This window comes from Peromyscus leucopus, chromosome 2 (assembly GCF_004664715.2).
Source record: "Peromyscus leucopus breed LL Stock chromosome 2, UCI_PerLeu_2.1, whole genome shotgun sequence".
Classification (NCBI taxonomy): domain Eukaryota; kingdom Metazoa; phylum Chordata; class Mammalia; order Rodentia; family Cricetidae; genus Peromyscus; species Peromyscus leucopus.
Window position 1 is genome coordinate 79205225 of NC_051064.1, and position 14013 is coordinate 79219237.

Sequence of the window (14013 nt, forward strand, 5' to 3'; positions counted from 1 at the left end):
GTCGCCCCAAGGTTCTTCTATAACATTGGGACAACTATCTTTGGCCTATAGGCCTAGAGTATCTGACAGATTTTGCCGTGAAGCAGGAATTTTGAAGGATTGTCCTATATTGTCTTGGCAAAGTTTGGCATACACTTATCTTTGTGTCTTGCTTGTTCAGTTTGGACAGTATACTGTCTGCAACTGAGGCAAAGGCAGTTATTTTGCCCAGTGGCTTTTGCCACAAAGAAAGAAAGTTCCGTATGGAGTTTATTCAATGCCCATCATCTTAACTGAAGCTGCCAGGAACAGATGTGTCTTACTGTCATGAAAATCCTCAGGATATTAAACATCTTAAATGTCATATTCTGTAGGTCTTTAAAGTGTTTGAAGATCACATATCTATCTATCTATCTATCTATCTATCTATCTATCTATCTATCTATATTTAATCTTAAAACATTCCAAATATGGTTATAGTTTGATTATTATAAATGACTATTAGCTTGTATTTCTTACTTATAAATTACATTTTTAAATGAGCTGCATAAGCACAATTCCTCAAACAATGGTAGAAACATACAGTCAGTATAACAAAAATAACTTTAAAATTTGTATCAATATGCCAAAATCCATACCGATGTAAAATATTTGAGACTAGTGGTTGTTGAAAAGTAGACTCATAAATCCATTCTTTTATTTCACCATTTTTATATTATATCCACCCTTTCCCCTTTAGGAAAAGATCCTTGAATCCAATCTCATTTGTTCAATTTTTTTTCTGACCATGACCAATAACAATATGTAATCAACCCCCTTTAATAATGATAAACATCCATAACCTACAGAATGATTAAAAAAAACCACCCTATCTCTTGAGAATGTGGCTGTTGTGTTCTCTAGACTGCTTCCTGTTGTCTGGGGGTGCTGGAATCTTTAGAGGTCCCTGGGAAAATTGGGATAGTTGATCAAGTTCTGGGAAGGCCAGCTGCTGTCTATTCTTGGTGTGATGGGAAAATGTTGGACTTATCTGAAGTTTGGCTGTAGTAGTCTGTGAGGTTGCACAATCTCAACCAGCAACCTTGAAGCTGTCTGGATACAAAACTGTGCAAACTGCAACAGAGGCATTCTGAGAGGCTGGATCACCTGGGCCACCCATCTTTATTGGTGTCTAGACCCTTTGCTTCTTCTTGTAGGTTTTTTTTGGGGGGGTGCAGTTTCGAGACAGGGTTTCTCTGTGTAGCTTTGCGCCTTTCCTGGGACTCACTTGGTAGTCCAAGCTGACCTCGAACTCATAGAGATCCGCCTGCCTCTGCCTCCTGAGTGCTGGGATTAAAGGCGTGCGCCACCACCGCCTCGCCCTTCTTGTAGGTTTTTTTATGTTTATTTTTTATATATCTATAGCCAATATTTATAGGGATTCTTCCCTCATCAAATATGATCACTATCAACCTGTAATAAATCAACAGACTTTCATTTTCTATGGAAACAAAATCATAACCTCTTCCCTATGCATTTTTTACTTCCATTTTAAAGTTAAGACATTTTAAAAATATATAGGTTGGTTTAATTTAGCAGTCCCTTCTAAAATTCAATGTCTCTTAGCAGCTTTTGTCTGTTCGTTAACATTCCAAGACTTCAAAATTAACAAAGCAACATATAAGGTCCAAACTCTCCCTATGTTGTAGGATATCTCATCCTTACATGGCATATTCTTCATTTTTTACTTCTCTATTTATTATTTTTAAATGTATTATGTTTTTATGATTGTCTATACTCTTTCTCTTTTTTTCTTAATCCCAAGCACCTTTTTTTAAACTCACTGTAACCTGTTTAGAGTTTTTTTTCCCATCTGAGCCTGTGTTACTGCTTATCTGCAATCTTTTTTTGTCTGCATGAGCAAAATCTTAAACTACCACATAGATTAGCTCATGGCATGCTGGTGGCTTAAGCTCATAGGCATCAGCCAGGAGATGTGTCTCTGTACTGTGGCCCACATGGGAGACTATGAGACAGGGAGCCATGTTTGTCTGTTGCTCCATATTTGTGTATTTAGAACATTTTTAAGCTTCTCAAATCTTATGTGGAAATATATAACCAGACCTTTGATGCCATTTTATCCCAGAGATTCAGGCATAATTCAATATATGTAAAATGATAAATGTAATCCACTATATAAATAGACTGAAAGTCAAAAAACCCTTAGTTATTTTCACTGGGTATAGAAAAGTCCTCTGATAAAATTCATCACCCCTTATGGTAAAAGTCATGGAGAGATTAGAAATACAAGAGACATACTGCAGCACTGCAAAAGCAATCTAAATACAGGAACAAGGCAAGATTATCTAGTCTCTTCATATCTATCGAATATAGTGTTTGAAGTCTTAGTTGGGCAAGAAAACAACTAAAGGGGATCTATGGGATACAAAGAGGAAGCACAAAAGTCAAAGTATATTTATCTTCAAGTGACTTAATAGTATATACACATGACCTAAATTTTCCACCAGGAAACTCCTTCAGCTGATAAAAACTTTCAGCAAAGTAGCAGGATACAAAATTAATACACAAAAATCAATATCTTCTTATATACAAACGGCAAATGGACTGATAAATCAGGAAAATAACACCTGTCATAACAGTCTAAAAAAATATACTTGTGAATAACTGTTGCAGGATATTTGATTTCACTGTTTAAAGATATGTCACTGTGATTGGTTTAATAAAAAGCTGAACAATCAATAGCTAGTCAGGATTTCCAGGCACAGAGGCCCCTGGGAAAAGAGTGGAGTTGCCAGGAGATGCAGAGGAAGCTGGTCATGGAAGAAATTAGACAAGCCATGAGTCACATGGCAACATATAAATGACTAGAAATAGGCTAATTTAAGTTACAGTAGCTAGTTAGAAACGAGCCTATTCTATTGGTTAAGTTTTCATAATTAATAATGTCTCTGTGTATTATTTGGGAGCTGGCTGGCAGGACAGAAAATGACTTGCTACAAATAGTGTCCAATGTGGGGACATGTGTTGCCACTTAAAACCTGAGAAAGCTTAAAAACCAGTCCCAAACACACCAAAAGGAGTGAAATGTGGCTTCCTAGTTCTTCAATCTCTCATGCTGGATTCCATACAGAGAGAGGTCTCTTGGCCATTGCCTGCCAACTTGAACCACCAGTGCACCATGAACTAAGCTGCCTGGCTGTAGTGATATTTCATTTGTGCTGAAATGTGGTGATATTTTATTTGTGCCTTAATAAATAGAACTTGCCTGGAGATCAGAGGAAAATGTTAGCCATTATAAGTAAACACAAAAGTCATGCAAAAGTAGGACATGCCTTTAATCCTATCACTTGGCAGGCAGGGATCTGTCTAGATTTCTGTGAGTTCAAGGCCACACTGGGAACAGAGCCAGGCGTGGTGGCACATGCCTTAAATTTCAACATTAGTTAACCATGGAGGTCTGGAATTCTGTACAGACAGACAGGGAGTGACAGAGCTGGGCAATAAAAGAAGTAATGTAGCTGGACAGAGAGAGTAAATCAGATGGCAGAACAGCAAGGCATATAGATGTGGGTAGACAGGAAGTATCTCGCTTTTGGAAGCTGCAGAGTTGGTAGGTGAGGTTAGCATGCGGCTGTTCCTGTTCCTCTGATCTCTCTCAGGTTTTCACCCCTGTATCTGGTTCCACGTTTTTTATTTAATAAGACATTTTAGAAATTCATCTACACCTGGCAGTTTAAGGTTTCACATATGCAGAGAAAAAAGATTCAGGTTCAGACAGAAATAGAACCTACTAAACAGTTTATAGTGTGTCTAACAATTTGTATAGGCTTAAGGAAAAAAAGGATACAGACAGTCATACAAAATAGTTTAAAAATAATGAAATTAAGTTTTTAAAGAGAGAAGTAAAGTAATAATAATAATAATAATAATAATAATAATAATAATAATAATTAGCCACATAGAGATGGGAAACACAGGGAGTCTGGATCCTGCATGGTGTTGTATTGGCTTTAAATGTTTTGATTGCTGATGAACAAACAATAGCTACTGAGAGACATTGGATTATAAAACCTACTAAATTAAACCAACCTATATATTTTAAAAATGTCTTAATTTCAAAATGGAAGTAAAAAAATGTGTTGCATTGGATAAGATGTGATTCTTTTTTTCATTAATAGTGAAAGACTAGATTTGTTCAATATTAAAAAGGATCATATTTGATTGGGGGACATCCCCTGAAAATCCTGGCTACAGACATAAAGAAATATATATATATATATATATATATATATATATATATATATATATATATTTTACCTGCTCAAACATAAAACAAAACATCATCTTTAACTGACTTGTGCACACTACACATTCCATATTTGTGTTAATGCAGATACATATGTTACCTTTGAAAATTTGTGTGTTTTCCAGCTAGGGGACCAGAAACCAATGAAAATGGGTGACCCAGGTCATCCAATCTCTCAGACTGCCTTTGTTGCAGTTTGCTCAGAGTTATACTTTTAGAACAGTTTCAAGGCTGCTGGCTGAGATGGTCCAGCCTCACAGACTATTGTAGCCAGGACTTGACCATTTTCCTAATTATCCCAGGACCCTCCAAAGATGCCAGGGCCCCCAGACAACAAGAAGCAGTCTGCAGAACACAGTGCCCATATTCCCAAGAGATGGGGTAGATTGTTTTTGCTAATTTGATGGGTTATGTATGTTTGTGATTGTTTAATAGGGGTTTGTTACAAATTGTTGGTCAAGGTTAAAAAAAATTGAACAAAGAAAATTAGATTCAGGGATCTCTTTATGGAAGGAAGATGGGGGATATAATATAGAAATAATGGGATAAAAATGTAGTTTGTTGAGTCTACTTTTAAATAACCAATAGTCTCAAATATTTTACACTGGTATTTATTTGGCATATTGATAGAAATTTAATGCTATTTTTGTTATACTTAATGTATTTTTCTATCCTTGTTTGGGGTATTGAGCTTATGCAGCTCATTTAAAAATGTAATATATATTTAAGAAATGTATATTAATAGTTACTCATTTATAACAATCAAACTTGTAATAATATTAGGTATGTTTTCAAGGCTAAATAAATACCTACAGAATACAGCATTTAAAATGCTTTTAATGAGACACGTCTGCTCATCACAACATCAATTTACTTCAGAGAAGATGATGGGCATTGAAGAACCTCCTTATGGAGTTTACCTTCATGTGGCTAAGCTGGCCATTTGAGCAGGATACTGCTCTTGCCTTGACTGCTGACAGTATGCTATACAAACTGGATAAGTAGTATAAAAATGGAAAAAGACTGTAGAACTTTCCCAAGATAAGGTGGATTAGTCCTTCAAATTCCTGATTCATAGAAGTCTACCAGACATTCTTCAGAATACATAGGAAAGTAACTACTGAATTTTGCCAAGACTGGGTGGGACAGTCCTTGAAAATTTGTGCTTCATAGAAGAGCCTGCCAAATAATCTAGGCCTTCAGGCTGAAGATTAGAGCCTCTAATGCTGCAGAGGAACTTTGGGTTACTGTCCAGGTAGCCAGATGTCTCTGTTGTTTCTATATTTTTGAAAGTTGCTTACAATGCACTTTGTTTAATCCAATAATATTATATCCTTCTGAAGTCTTTGGTGAAGTGAAAGACTAGATAGTATAGTTATAATTTTCCTTAATTATGATAGAAGATAAATTAGGTACTAAATTTGAACTCATCAAGATAGGATAAATAATGAGAGTATTTTCTTTGAAATTGCCAAATACAAATGGACTGTGCAATGTAATGTAATTCTTACTGGATAATTGTGCTTATTGTATATAATTTTACTATGTCAGAGCTAAAACCCTTTCCTTTTTGTTTAGACAAAAGGGGAAAGTGTTATGAGATATTTGATTATACTGTGTAAAGATATGTCATTGTGATAGGTTTAATAAAGAGCTGATTGCCCATTAGCTAGGCAGGATTTCCAGGCACAGAGGATTTTGGGAAGAAGAAGGGCAGTGTGCCCAGGAGATGCAGAGAAGCAGATCATGTAGGAGATGAGGTAACAAGCCATGAGCCCCATGACAGCATGTAAATTAACAAAAATTGGTTAATTTTAGTTATAATAGCTAGTTAGAAGCAAGTATAACCTTTCAGCTGAGCTTTCACAATTAATAATAAGTCTCTGTGGTTATTTAGGAACTGGCTGGTGAGACAAAGACTCACTACAGATAACTCTAACAAAATGAAAGACTAGTAAAAACTTACCAGACAATGAAAGAAAAAAATTGAAGAATAAATCACAAGATAGAAAGATTTGCCATACTGATGGATTGGTAGTGTTAATGTAGTAAAAATGGCTATTCTACCAAAAATGATCTATAGATTCAATGCAAACCCCAACAAAATTCAACACAATTCTTCAAATATCTTGAAAGAAAACTTTCCAGCTTCATATGGAAACACAAATACCCAAGATAGTTAAAAAAAATTCTGAATAATAAAAACATCATGGGAGTTATCACCATCTCCAACCTCAAATTTTACTACAGAGCTATAGTAATTAAAAACAGCATGGACTGGGCGGTGGTGGCGCATGCCTTTAATCCCAGCACTCGGGAGGCAGAGGGAGGTGGATCTCTGTGAGTTCGAAGCCAGCCTGGGCTACCAAGTGAGTTCCGGGAAAGGCGCAAAGCTACACAGAGAAACCCTGTCTTGAAAAACCAAAATAAATAAATAAATAAATTAAAAAATAAAATAAAATAAAAAATAAAAACAGCATGGTATTGGCACAAAAACAGATACATTGATCAATGAAATGGAATTGAAGACCCAAAAATAATTACATATACCTATGGACATCTGAAATTTTCTAAAGATCACACACACACACACACACACACACACACACACACACACACACACAAATGACATCATCCCCAATAAATAGTGTTGGTCAGACTGAACTCAATGGCACAGAAAAACACAACCTGAAAAGAACATAGTACAGGCATTATGAATAACAATTAACAAATGGAATCTCATAAAACTAAAAAGCTTCTGTGGGGTAAAGACAAAATCATTTAGACAAAGCATCATGTTACAAAATGTGAAAACATTTTTACCAGCTGCACATCTGATAGAGGGCTAATATATAAAATCTCTTAAGAACAAAAAAATGAACATCATAGAAACAAATAACCCAATTTAAAAATGGGGTACAGCTTTAAACATAATCTTTTGTTTATAAACTATCTTCTGCTTCATCTTACATGATGAAACAAAAATAGCTAAGAAACACAGAAATACTCAATATCCTTAGTCATCAGGGAAATGCAAATCAAACATGCTTTGAGATTTCATCTTATAATAGTTAGAATGGTCAAAATCAATAAAAACAAATGACATCTCATTGTGGATAAGTTGTGGAGTAAGTGGAACTCTCATTCATTGCTTATGTGATTGCAAACTCATGTAGCCACTATGGAAATCAATGTGGTGGTTCCTCAGGAAACTGGGAATTGATCTGCCTTAAGATCCAGCCATACCACTCTTGCACATATATCCAAAGGATGCTTCATCGACTACATAAAAACTTGCTCAAACATGTTCATTGCTGCTCTATTCATAATAGCCAGAAATTGGAAGTTACCTATATGTCTGTCGACATATAAAATGGACAGCAAAAATATGGTACATTTACATAATGGCATATTACTCAGTTGTTAAAATAAAGGAAATTTGCTGGTAATGATAGAGCTAGAAAAAAAACTATCCTAAGTGAGGTAACCCAGACTCAGAAAGACAAATATGGTATGTATTCACTTATATGTGGATATTAAATGTTAAGTCATTGATAAGCAACCTACAGTTTGTGTAACTACAGAGGTTAGGCATAGAGTAGGGACAAGGGGGAAGGGAGAGCCCTCTCTAAGAAGGGGAAATAGAATAAATAGTTGTGGATGGATGGGGTGGGCAGAAACAGAATAAAATAGGGAGAGGGAGAAAACAGGGAGTCAAGAAAGGGGATACATAGAGGGACGTCTAGAACTAAGAATGATTGGAGGGATCATATGGAAAGCTAATACAGTATAAACTTCACAAAATATATACACATACGTAGGAGATCTAAATGAAATCTTCAAATAACAAGGGAAACAGCTCCCCAACTGGACATTTTCTGTCACCAAAAAAAGCTTTCAGTACTGATAATGCGTTACTTCTAATTGAGCTATTAGTCAAACGGGTCCCATAGGAATCCCCATACAATCTAGGCTATTATCAAGGTTACTGCTTGCTATCTACAAATTGATTGTGAGACCCTATTGCTAAAGACAATACCTATACAACTCACTGAACACAGAGAAATCGAGTTGGTTCCAACTTAGAGCCTTCAACCCTATAGATAAATGTTCATAGTACTAGAAGGTACTCTACAAACTACCACAGGAGAAAGGTAAAGACCAGCACGGCTACAAACAGTGAAATCTGCAATAGTGACTTTGCCTGAAAGATAAGCAAGCTAATACAATAATGGCACAAAAGTTGTGGGAGTAACCAATCACTGTCTGATTGGATTTAAGGTTTACTCATTGAGATGGACCCATACCTGGATACTGCTGGGGGACCAAACACTTGCCACTAGATAGGCCATAAGGCTAGAAGAAAACTGAATTTAATGTTCTGCTAATAAAATGATTCCTAAAGACATTCTGCAATACTCATAGATCAGTATCTTATTCAGTCATCCTCAGAGATGCTTACTCCTATAGTAAATTGGAACAAATACAGATACCCACAACTGAATGATGTACAAAGAGGGAGAGAATTTGGGAGACTCAGTTCTAAGTGGGGTGTCTCCAATAAATCCCTCCACTTAGGGCTCAGAGAATTCTATATAAGAGGGATCAGAAAAACTGTAAGAGTCAGAGGAGATGGAAAACAGTGAGGAAATACAGCCCTCTTGTAGCTAGAGTTTTCCTGCCTTGCCCACAGTCAGGACAAATCTCTGTCACCCGCCAGTCCCACAGCCGCTCAGACCCAACCAAGTAAACACAGAGACTTATATTGCTTACAAACTGTATGGCCGTGGCAGGCTTCTTGTTAACTGTTCTTATATCTTAAAGTAACGCATTTCTACAAATCTATACCTCGCCACGTGGCTGGTGGCTTATCGGCGTCTTCACATGCTGCTGGTCATGGCGGCGGCTGCAGCCAGTCCTTCTGCCTTCCTGTCCTTTTATTTCTCCTCTCTGTTAGTCCCGCCTATCCTTCCTGCCTAGCCACAGCCGATCAGGTTTTATTTATTGATCAATCAGAACAACTTGACATATAGACCATCCCCCAGCACAGCCAAGTGCAGACCATCTCAAACACCTGCACTCAGGCCCATGGTCCTAATCATCCTCTATGCGGACCTGCTGGGTAACACCACAAAGAACCCAAGAAGGACTCCCACAGGACATACATTAACATCCCACAGCACCCTCTAAACACAGCCTAACTGATGCATGTTTAAACTCCCAAGGACTGTCTGTGATAGCATTCCAATGGCTTGCATGAATCAGTACCAGATGGTCTTTGTAGTGGTTTGAAAGAAAATTGTCCCCAAAGGAAGTGGCACTATTAGGAGTTGTGACCTTGTTAGAGTAGGTGTGGTCTTGGAGGAAGTGTGTCACTGTGAATTTGGTCTTTGAGGTCTCATATGTGCTTGAGCCATGCCCAATGACAAAGGCTACTTTCTGTTGCTTGTGAGTCAAATGTGAGAACTCTAGCTCCCACAATTAAATATTTTTCCTTTGTAAGAGTTGTCATGGTCATGGTGTCTCTTCACAGCAATAGAAACCCTGAAAGAGAGTCCTAGTTCTGAGAGAAGTGAACACACACCCCCATCCCTAACCCACAAGCTAGCTCCAGTTGATTACTTTCAAATGAAAAATTAATTTTCTCTAAGGAAGTCTCCCTGGGGAAACAAACTACTCTTAAGCATAGGCCCTGTGCCCAACATTAGATGGCTAATACAAAATGAAGTCTCAATGCCATCTTTGGGAGTTCTTTGTCTCATAATGTTGTGTTGGGCATTTTTTCCTTTTTAACCTTATAGATTCTTTTTGCAGGTATACTACAGCTTATAGTTTTGTGCTTTTATGGGGTTCCTGTGTGTGTGTGTGTGTGTGTGTGTGTGTGTGTGTGTGTGTGTGAACGTGTGTTCTCAGCTTTTTCTTTTACTCTTTTTCTTTTGTTTGTTTTTGTTTAATCTTTTTCTATTTTATTATTATTCCTTAGATGTCTATTTGTTTTCTAATGAGAGACAGAGTGTGTGGATCCAAATGAGAGAGGAGGTAGGGAGGAAATAGGAGTAGTTGAGGGAGGGAAATTTTTAAATAGACTATATTGTTGAAAAAATGTCAATTTTCAATAAAAAATATTTAGAAATTGGCAAAACTGCCTGGACTGGAACATATTTTAAAATTTTTGACATTTTATTTATTTATGCTGAATTAACTAGGAATGATGGAATTTATTTGGGCAGCTCTGCCAATTTGGGTAGTAATATATGGCTAAAGAGTCTATCACATAATGCTGACACATGCATATATACATATGTATATATGCATATATATGTGCACACAAACACCAATTCAGAGGAATAAAGACAATAAAAACTAGTTATAACTAAATATAAAAGTAAATGAACAAAAAAATGCAAAATGTCTCCAATTTTTTATTCTAAAAATTGTTATGGAGACATGGAACATGGTAGAAAAAGTTACAGATTTCCTCTCAATGACGGAATTTTCTCATTTGTGTATATTTTGTTTTTTTCTTTTATGTACAAGTGCTGCTGTAAGAGACTTCTGGAAACTTTCCAAACAGCTCTAGTTGAGAACTCTGCAGACATTCCAGGGGAAATATTTGGTATTAGTATTCAGTGGCATTTTACAGCTTTCAAAATCTACATGAAGCATACAATTCAATCAGAAATTTTGCAAGTCAAGCACCTTATCAGGGCTGTTTTGAACTCTTGGTTTCCTACTGGGCAGGATTATATCTCAGCAAACACAAAAGATGTTTAATTATGTTGGATCTCTTTCTAGAAGAAATTTATTTTCCTTTAGAATTTCAATGGGTAGGGTAGAAGTATTTATTAGCTCAATTAAATATTGGGAGTAGAAAAATTATTTTGAAATGTCAGAAACAAAAGCTCTAAAAACGCCTTTTTGTTATTGTGTATATTCAGTTTAATGGTTATTGATTTACCTGCTAAATAGCCAAATACAAAGTAACAGGAAAATAATTGAAGTTTCTCTGAAATTCTTCTGAATAATTCTCATAATGTCTATGTTTGTAGCATTCATGGTAGCACAATGAGAAAGAGGGAAATCAATTTGATTGCTTGCCTGAAGTTCTACTTAGATTATTTTTATTCTGAACACACCATACATTCTGAATTGGACTGCTTCATTTTTTACTTGAAATTTAAAACATTTGACTGTTTGTCAAGATGTCATCCTTCTATATAGCTCAGTCTATCCTCAAACTGGCAAACTCCAGCCTTGGCCACTGCACTACAGTGACCTGCATCTTGACTAGCTTCTAAACACTCCATCTTCCTTCTGAAATCTTCCCAAGATTAGGGCTACTCTTCTAATACTTTACCACTTCGACACTCTGATAAGTCCCAAGCTACATCTGTGGCATCATTCAGAGCAAAGAAATGCCTACATTTGAATCAGCCATGAAGTAAAATGTTCACCTTGTAAAACTGAGAATGTACCTAGGGGATAAGAGCAAGGATTCCTGAAAAGAAGCTGAATTTATTAAAACTACAGTGAAGTAGAGAGGTTTCCATTGGATTTAAGGCCTGCTCCATGAACTAGAACCCATACCTGATACTGTAAATAAGGCAAGGAACTGGAAGCTAGATAGGTCATGGGCCCTAAGTGAAGAACTTCTCCTATTGTTGTGCTAAATTGACATAGGAATAAAGTAAGCCCTAATGACATATTGCTATATCCATAGATCAACCCTCATTGAAGAAGCTTCTCCTAGAAGTACATGGCATTTAACACAAAACCCTACAACTAGTCAACATGAAGAGTATAAGAGACTTAGAAATGCTCATCTTTAAATGAGATGTCTATATCATGACTCTCCACTTCAGTGCTCAGAGGTCTACATATAAGATAGAGTAGAAAGATTGTAAGAATCAGAGTGGTCGATGATTCCAAGGAAAGAGTGTTTTCCAGATACAATAGGACAGATGCTCATATGAACTCCAAAATAAGCTATCTCATCACTTTAAAATGAAATCTAGGGATTTTATAGTCCACTTTCAAGGAAACATGCTCTCTGGTATAGGGGAGTGCTTATAGCACACACTACATGCAGAAGATATGCTGCATCTCAAGCCATACAAAATCCAAGAAGAGTGTTCCACCCCTAACTGAGGAGGTATTGACATTTGGTAACTACTGGGAGTGGAAAAGCAAGTTTTCTTTAGTACAATGACAACTTTTTGCTAAAATTTCTTCTTAGATATGGAGTGAAAGGGCACAAAAGCATTGTCTACCCCTTCTCTTAAGGTCTAAACAACAAACAGTTCCACCACACTTCAGTCTGTAGAACAAGTGAGTTGGTTCTTCCTGTGATTTACTTACAGAATATAGGTGAGGAGTCACAGAGATGTTGACACTCTCTTCCTCTAGCAGGCCACTCCTGAAAAGCCTTATACAGAAGAGATAATAGCTTCTATGTAACTGTGTAGATGGATCTCCACTCTGTTCCTTCCTGCTCTTTAATATTGTTGTCCCTCTTCCAGGCCACATTCAGAGATGCCAGGATATAGGCAGCAACTAGATACTCAGGTGGGAATCTCATGCCTTATTCTGGTCCTTTCTACTGTAGTGTAAACTATCAACAATCCCAACTGGGGTGGTACTTTACAAGGGGGCACAGTTGAGTGGCCCCAAGAAGACAGTTGGATCAGAAGAAAATAACTCACAACACATTTGGATTGTATATGGACCATACTCTAGGCTAGGTCTCACACTGCCCAGGAGAGGTTGGCCAACATATACTCTGGACTCCATTGTTGTTCTTTAAAGAGAAAGAGAGAGAGGACATGAAGTTGGGCAGATAGGAAGGTAGTGTGTAAGAAGAAGAAGATGAATATGATCAATATATATTATATGATATTCTCAGTGAATAAATAAAAGCATTATTTTTTTGAAGTTTGTCATTTGAAGTATGTTTTTGATCATGTTAACCATTCACATGTGTTTGTATATATCTTCATGATGACACATTGCTTTATGTAATGCAGATTTTCTTCCAGAAAAACAAAAACTCATGATCCAGTTTCCTCAAGAGCCTCTTTTCAGTTCTGTGCTTCACAACATAATTTCCACTTTCACTTTTGTAAAAGTGGTTGAACAATCACAGTTCAGGAATGAGCTGAGTTATCGAAGCCAAGACTGAAGACTAGCTGTGTGGGCAGGATTGGATTACTATGGTATAGGAAGCTACTGATGAAGATGTCACTTAGATGGCTAGTGATGAACAACAAAGAATTTGGCAAGTTCAGTTATCTCTAGTAAGTAGAGCAAGGATTAGTTTTAACATCAGAACAGAATAGCATAAAATGCCATAGGGTTAAGAAATCTAGAAGCCCATTAATAACAAAATTCATAACAAATTATAATGCTAGGGTTAGGGTTGGCAAAATTTTTCCTATAAAGAGTCAAACATGAAATGTCTCAAGGTATGAAGTATTGGTACAAGCTATTCAGTTCTGTAGATATGGGACAAAGTCAGCCCAGGGCAGCAAATGACAAGTAAATGAGGGCACATGGCAAATTCTAATGAAACTTCATTTGTGACAATGACATTTGAATTTCATGCAGTTTTTCAAGTGGCAAAATATCTTTCTTTTTTATTTTTTCACTACCTCAAAAGGCAAATCCTATTCTTAGTTGATGGGCTGTAAGCAGATGGTAGGCCAGATTCTTTTTTCAGCCTGTTCTAAACA

At 36.7% G+C, this 14013-nt stretch overlaps 1 pseudogene; it reads right to left on the reverse strand.

The window, feature by feature from the left end:
- Positions 1-6916: 6916 nt before the first annotated feature.
- LOC114696281 overlaps positions 6917-14013 on the reverse strand; it is a 32519-nt pseudogene continuing 25422 nt past the window's right edge.